Below are 8,094 nucleotides of genomic sequence, written 5' to 3' on the forward strand. Positions count from 1 at the left end.
AGTAATCTATGTGTTGGTTAGCCTTTGCAGCATGGCTATGCTAACAGCGTGTTGTATTTTATTTTGTTCTGTGCGTGTATGTTTGGAATCTGCCATTATTTGAATCAACGGAATTCGGTCATCCCTTACCCAAATGACGATTGCAATGTGGTACTTGTCATAAAAGGGAAAGATTATTTCTAAAGGTCAGTGACATGCCTTTCTTTGCCTGCTAGGCTACATCTGTCCACCTTCAAAAGTACAAATCACACCCCTAACTGAGGAAAAGCATTACAGCCCATCTTCTAAAAAGGGGAATGATGTGGCATCTAAAAATAAAAAAAGCAAAACCACCTAGGGCATTCAATGGCTAAATGAGATATTTTACCGAATCCCAGTGGGATGGAATACAGAGGATTGTTATTTATGTAGAATTTTACCTCCCCAAGTCCGAACACAGTAGGAGCTACTTGAAAAGCGTGCAGTGCTCCTGGGTTTACAGATGGAGTTAAACCGAATGTAAAAGATTGCAACATGCTGTTAGTGGGCCTCACCAAGTCATCCGAGGACAGATACAACTGGATGATTTCTTCCTTTTGGTGAGGCTGTTGGCTACTACAAGAAAACTGTCCCTCTATATCACCTAAATAATGCAAATATATAAACATATCTTAAGTCGCTGATAGAATTTCCATTAAAATCATATTGTTAAACTGATAAAATATTTTAAAAGAATAATTACAATGGTATGCTTTACATTCATACATGTCTATATGAAATTCTAATCTTTGACCATTTTTAATAGTAAGGATACAGAATCAGGACACTAAAAAGGAAGGTCTGACCAAACACTAAAATAAAATATACCACATACAAGGCTACAGTGCAAAATTTTCAGAGATGGTCTAAAAACAGTCCTTGACTTTTAGCTCCTCAACCTTGGTGAGCCTGTGAAAGGGCCAGGAGTTGGAGACTGGAAAGAAAATTTGTTTTGATAGACAGCTAGTAATACGAAGGTGAATCCTCCCACACAAAGGTGGGTGGGAGGGAGGGAGAGCCCTTCTCCTTATCTGGATCTAAAGCAAATCTCTTGTACAAAGCCTAGAGCTGGATGTGTGTGTTTCTAGCCATCCTGCCAATCTCTGCCTTTTGATTGAAGAGTTTAATCCACCTACATGTGAAGCAAATGCTGATAAAGAGAGACTTCTGTCATTTTGCTATTAATTTTCTATATGCCTTCTACTTTTTCTCCCCTCATTTCCGGCATTACTGTCTTCTTTTGTAGTGAGCTGCCTTTTTGCAGTGAAACTTACAGCTATTTTCTTTGCGGTTTCCATGGGCATCCCACTTAACATCCTAAAGGTAAACACTCCAATTTGAATGCACAGCAGCTTAGCTTCAACGACACACAAAAACGACACCTTTATAGTTCCATCCCCACCCCTTTCAGTTGCTGATGTCACAGAATTGCATCTCTACACATTGTGTGCCCCAAAACGTAAACTGATATTTTTAAATGTGTTAATCTCTTAAATTATGTAGAAAATAGGATCTAGAGTTCTAAACAAAATTAACCAAAGTTATGACAATACTAACTTGTAGAAGACTAACATACATACATATTTAAAATGTTCATTTCTTAAATCATCTAAAAAAGTCAAGTTACCATCCACTGTTACAAGAATACCAGCTTTTATAGTCGCCCAAGTACTTACCTTTACTGACACCTTCGTTTCCCTGCACGGCTTCAAGTTACTATCTAGTGCTCTTACATTTCAGTCTGCGGGGTGCCCTTGAGAATTTCTCGCCAGGCAGATCTCGTGGTAACAAACTCACCCAGCTTGTGTATCAGAAAAATGGCTTAATTCTCCCCTCATTCTTGCAGGGAAGTTTTCCCAGATATGAAACTCTTCATTGACGGGTTTTCTCGTTTAGAATTTTGAATATATTGGTCAACTGCCTTCTGGCCTTCAAAGTTTCTCATGAGAAATCTGCTGTTATTTTATCAAGACTTCTTTGAACTTAATGATTTGTTCTCTTTTGCTGTTTTCAAGATTCTTTACTTGGGTTTCTGACTGTGTGATTATAATGTGTCTCAGGGCGGGTCTGTGTGAGTTTGTCTTACTTGGAGTTTGTTGAGCTTCCTGAATGTTTACGTTGATGCCTTTCATCAAATTTGGGGCATTTTCAGCCATTATTTCCTCACATATTCTCTCTGTCCCCCACCCTCCCTTTTCTTCAGTTATTCCCAAATGTGTATGTTGGTCCATCTGACAATGCTGCACAGGTTCCTCATTCTATTTGCTTTTCTTCAATCTTTCTTTCTTTGTCTCTTAGCCCCAATAATTTCCTTCGTCCTATCCTCAGATTCACTAATTCCTTAACCTACATGCTCAAATCTGCCCCTGATGTCTTTAGGGAATTTTTTATTTCAGTTATTATACTTTTTAGCTCCTGCATTTCTTTCTGGTTTCTTCTTACGCTTTCTATCTCTTAATTGATATTTCTATTTTGTTCGTACAATGTTTTGTTGACCTTCTTACCATGTGTCATTTGTTCTTTGAACATCTTTAAGATGGCTGTTTAAAGTAATTGTCTAGTAGATCTGCCATCAGATCTTTTCCAAGGAAAGTTTCAGTTGATTTACTTTTTCCCTTTGAAGGGGCCATGCTTTCCTGTTCATTTGTATATCTTGTTTGTGCTTCTTTTTGTTGCTGTTGAAGACTAAACATTTGAATCTAATAATGTGGTAACTCTAGAAACCAGATTCTCCCCATTCCCTGGGGTTTGGTTTTTTGTTACTGTGTTTACTGTGAGCTTTTGTGTTGCTGTTGTAGGCTGTCTCTGTGAACAGGCTCAGCCCGGGGGGTACACTTTAGGTTTTCTCGGGTCTTTTCTGAGCCGCTGTGTTTCCCTGGGCATGTGCAGTCACTTTCTCATTTGCCCCATATATGCTGTTTTTTGAATGTCCTAGTCCTAGTCCTTAATGTCTGATTCCCAGAAGGAGAAATAAGTGAAAAATGAAGGAGGGGGGAAAGACATTGGCCCTTTAAATCCCCTGGAAATCATCTCAGCCAGAGGGAGAGGTTCTGGCAACAACAGAGGTGGAGGTGGTAACAACAATGGCTGCCTGCCTCCTGGTCTGCACCTGTGATCAGAAGCAGCAATCAGCAATCAGAGCACATAGCCCCAGATATTCAAAAGGCAGGGCCCCTTTTGCCCACCCTGGCTTCTACAAGCTGTGTACAACTGCTGCAGACACAGGAGCACAGCTGTCTGCCATGGGGGTGAGGATAGGGTGTGGGTAGCTTCTACTGTGATAAGTCGATAATGACTAAAATGAACTACGATTTACTGTCCAAGCCTTCCCCTGGAAGTAATAAGTCTTCAGTAGATTTCAGGGTTACATCAGATTCCTCCAGTGCAATTATTGTCTAGGGGGAGAGACACATTCCTGGTGCTTCCCACTCCGCTATCCTTCCAGAATCCTCTCTTCCTTCTCCTTATCTTGAGTCTGAGAAAAGAGGCTTTGATGGGACCACTCAACAATGTAACGTAAATTGCTTTAATTTGGGTATAAACTCAGACTCCTGCTTGGGAAAAGGTAAGAGAGGATTTGGTGGAGAGGACAGGACGAAGTTGTATGGGAAGGAGGTGACTTTGGTGAGAGTCCTGCACCACCCAGACGTCCTGGGGCAAAAGATGCACGAGTGCTTCCCATTGGCCACTTGTGAGAAATCAGTAGCATTGGGTCATCTGGAGTCCTATCCTCAAGTGTCTCTCTCAGTGACGAGTGGGTCCTAGCAGAAGGAATTTGAAGGGACAAATCAAAGAATTTGATTTTCACCTTGTTGTGAAATCAAATCACCGCATTATAACAAAAAAAAACCCAAAAAAAACAAAACTCATGGGGCTTGACCAAATTGTTCATCCAAGGACGGAAGAGGAACTAGCCTCAAGGAGTGGGAGGTGAAAATAAGTTTTCTTTATGATTGATGGCATGTTATTCATTGTGAAACCTAACAGTTGCTATTGTCAAAATCCTATAAGAAAATACATTAATGCAAGTATCACAAATATGGCTTAAAGTATATTGTGAGGTTGTAACATTAAACAGTTTTTAAAGTCATCCCATACATTTACTTTGCCCACACCTCTCAAGGCTGCCAGATCTATTTTTTAAAGCTATAACTTGATTCTAAAGTCCAAATCACTTCTCTGCTTAAAAAATTTGTACTGACACCCTGTCACCTAATGAATAACTCCATAAAGGAAGAGAAGCTAAACAGAAGGGAATGAATTCCTTTGAGCTCATTTGAGCCAGACTCTGGGTTTACATGTGCCATAGGTATTACTGTCTCCTCTTTAAAGAGGACTGAACCACAGCTCAGGAAGATGAAGGTACTGCTCAAAGGTCACCCAACTCACAGCGGGAAGTCAGAGTGGGACCAAGATGTTCCTGTGTCTGAGGGCCATCCTCCCTTTACCCTGTGAGACGATGTTGAATGGCCAAGCCCCTCCTTCAAGCTCCCCTGCACACAACCTGCACTCCAGCGCTCCAGGAGTCCTTGTGGGGCTCTATATCCATTCTCTGGATCCTCAGATTTTAACACATTTTATGATCTGGTTAAATTTTTTTGATCCACCATTGGAAATCTGCAGATACGGGATGTGGGGCCGACTGTATGCATTCTTCCACACCATGTCATATAACTGACTTGAGCACCTTCAGATTTGGGTATCTGTGGGGGTTCTGGCACCAATCCCCTGCAGATACCAAGGGGCCACTATAGTTAAATTCTGTATTTCTGAAAATGTTCTCAGTTTCAATCTACTAGCCTTATAATTCAGTTTATAATTTACACTACAAGCAACTATTCATGGAGAAAAAAGAGATTCAAATAAAGTTTTGCGAATATAAAATACTCCTTGAATTTTAAAGATTCTATGGCTTCTAAGTAATGAAATATCGTAACAAAAACAGAAGTCTCTATATATACATCTTAAGAAAAGATTCACATTATTAGAAACTTTTGAACTGGAGTACGATAAATAACACCTCAGAAAACTGGAAGATACGGTAATGAAGAGATACTACAAGAAAAATATTTTAACTGTTAGCAAGGAAGGAATATAAAAGAGAACTCCTGAGGAAAAAAATGGAGAGTTAGAGAGTCTGAAACTTACCTTTATTATTATATATTATTCCTGATGAAAAACCAACCATGTTCAAAAGTAAAATTATAACGTATAAAAATAGCAATTCCATCTGTTGAGAGAAATAAGAATTATTTCTATTTGATAACGTCAGACACACTTTTGAGTTCCTTTGCTATAAGCTACTACGGAGGTAAGAAACATCCCTTCCCTTAAGTTAAAAACATTTTTCATTGTGTGACAAGAGCAGATAACATAACAGTTGACTATAGTAAGCCCCACACTTACTCCCTCACTGGCATGAAAGATATTTAGAAATCCAGTTATTGCAAACTAGAGAGGGTGGCACAGGCTTTTCTTCAGCGGAGATGACTTCTGGGGAGCGGCGGTCAGTTCTGTAGCTGTGTAAAGACAGAACCTGGTGTCACCGACACTTTGAGGACGGTACCACTGCACCTTCACCTGAGATCCCGGCTGCAGCGTTGTGGGGAAAGGCCGCCCACGTGGATCCGGGGCCTCCCTGCACGTTCCTGCTGCACGTTGCTTTTCGAGTTGTGTTTGCTGTGAGAGACCTTGAGGGATGAAGCGGTCTCCCTTGGACAAGAGCAGGCTGGTTTCCATGGTGAACCTCCCAAGCTCAGGGCTCCTCCCCTGTAGTGCACCCCCGGTGAGTGCAAGCATGGATGATGGGCTGAATCGTGCCCCTTCAAAAATTCATATGGAAGTCCTAAACCCCAGTCCCTGAAAATGTGGTTGCATTTGGAGAAGGTCTTTAGAGACATGATTCAGTTAAAATGAGGTCACTAGGGTGGGCCCTAATCCAGTACGACTGGTGTCCTCACAAGAAGGGGAAATTTGGACACACACTCGGACGCTGGGAGGACGATGTAAAGACACAGGGAGAAGGTGGCCGTCCACAAGCCATGGAGAGAGGCCTGGACGGACCCCTGCCTCCTTTCCCTCGGAAGGAATCAGCACTGCCCACACTTTGATCTTAGACTCGGAGCCTCCAGCACTGCCAGACAATAAATTTCTGTGGCTGAAGCCCACCTAGTATGTGGTATCTTGCTTAGTGACCCTAGTAAGTTAATGCAGCACCCACGATATGTATCTCGGGGGCATGGGGAACTGGAGTGAGTGTCATGCTGCTTTGAAAATAGTGTTCTTTCCAGAAAAACCTTGTATTATTTTGCTAAACAGTGAAATTCAGAGACACTGCACCATTAGAACCCATCAGGGGTCCTGACCTTGGAAACAAATGACTGAGACGGATGACGGGGTGCCCCCAGGACCCCAGCACAGTGACCTATATTAAGTTATCCTCAAAATTGTTCCTACTCGGTTCTCTTGAACAAACACAGAAAGATCTCTAATTGTACTTGCATGGATTTGGCTATATCTATCTTTGACCAAAGAACAAAAAGCTTATTTTGAAAGTTTTTTTTTAATGCTTTCATTAGGGAAAGGAAACCTGAGAGGACATAATTCAAGGGAGAGACCACTAAGGAGCAACGTTTGGGTCCTTTATGGCTTTGCCCCTGGCTTCATATCCTCTTATTGTAGCAATTCAGCCTATATGCGCATTTCAATCTAGAGATGGAGTGTCCTTTAGAGTGGATATACGAGGCATTAGGTAACACGTTCAAAGGCCGGTGCTAGCTAGTGACAAAGTTGGCTTAGAACCAAGTGCCCCCGATTCAACAGATCTAGTCAGCACACAGAGATGCTACAAAATGAAAATTTAAAAAAATGAGGATATAACCTACATAATTAGAGGTGAATTCTCACCAAGACCATCAAGGCTGCCCACCACAGCTTCGCTCCATGCCTCCCTTAGTCTCCCTCTTCAGTATGACGGTGTTTCTCACCTCGGTACTGCCTTCTTTCAGTAACCATCCCACGGTAACGGGAAGGGGCCGGCTTCGGCCGAACATCAGTTCTGCCCACTGAGATGTTTGATCTTTGGAAAGCTACTTAACTTCTACAAGCTCATTTTCTGTTCGGTAAAACAGGGGTAATGCTTCCCATGGTTACTGTGACAATTGAGTGAATAATATATTTAAAACATCTCATTGCTACTTTTCACCGAATAAACACTTCATAAACAATAGCTTGGAATCCATATGCTTATACACTGAAGCAACTTCTTCATCCCCCTCACACCCTCTACTCGCCCTCTTAGCAGTTAAATTAACCGCTGTTATCATTCCCATTCAATTATCATTAGTTTTACATAATTGTCAGATATGAGTCACCTCTATGGGCATTTCTTCTTCTCTGGCACCAAGTAAATGCAGGGAATTGACCCCAAAGACAGAACCTACCTCCTCCACAGCTGGTTCATTTGGAGTTACCCCATTACCATGCAAAATTTATGTGGTATAATTTCATACCACAGTAGGGTCCTTATGTCCTACTGTAATTCACTCTTAACGGGATGCTGGACTGGCTGCACTTTTAATTTGGTGCTTCCCCAAGCTTTCCTCCTCCACGTAGGCTGGGAAAGAAGCCCCAAAGTCGGGAGCTGAGCTTTCCGTTTCCTGGCTAAGAGGTAAGTCCTCTTAACTTTGGCAACAGCCAAGCAGCTGCCACCCCGTGGAGAGCCCTGCTTAGAAAATCTACAGGACAGGCAGTTGGAATGTCCAGCTAACTGCCTCTTGCAGAGAACCAAAGGTCATTTTTCTTTAAAAATCTACAAGAGGGGGAGTTTCTCAAAACCTACCATCTTTAATACAACATCCAGGGAGGAAGGTTCAGAAACTGCCCGGAGACTATCTGTAAGATACTTCGATCATCACGGGATCACTGAGCGCCTGAGGAGAACGTAAAGGTCACAAGATCGAGCCAAGTGCACACGATGAGGTTTGAGAGAAGACGGTCTACCAGAGAGAGCTCTGTAACTGTGTCCCGTAGGAAGCAGAGAAGGCCTCACTGACGGAGTAAACCACCTAAGTAAAC

The sequence above is a fragment of the Phyllostomus discolor genome, chromosome 1, assembly GCF_004126475.2.
Source record: "Phyllostomus discolor isolate MPI-MPIP mPhyDis1 chromosome 1, mPhyDis1.pri.v3, whole genome shotgun sequence".
Classification (NCBI taxonomy): domain Eukaryota; kingdom Metazoa; phylum Chordata; class Mammalia; order Chiroptera; family Phyllostomidae; genus Phyllostomus; species Phyllostomus discolor.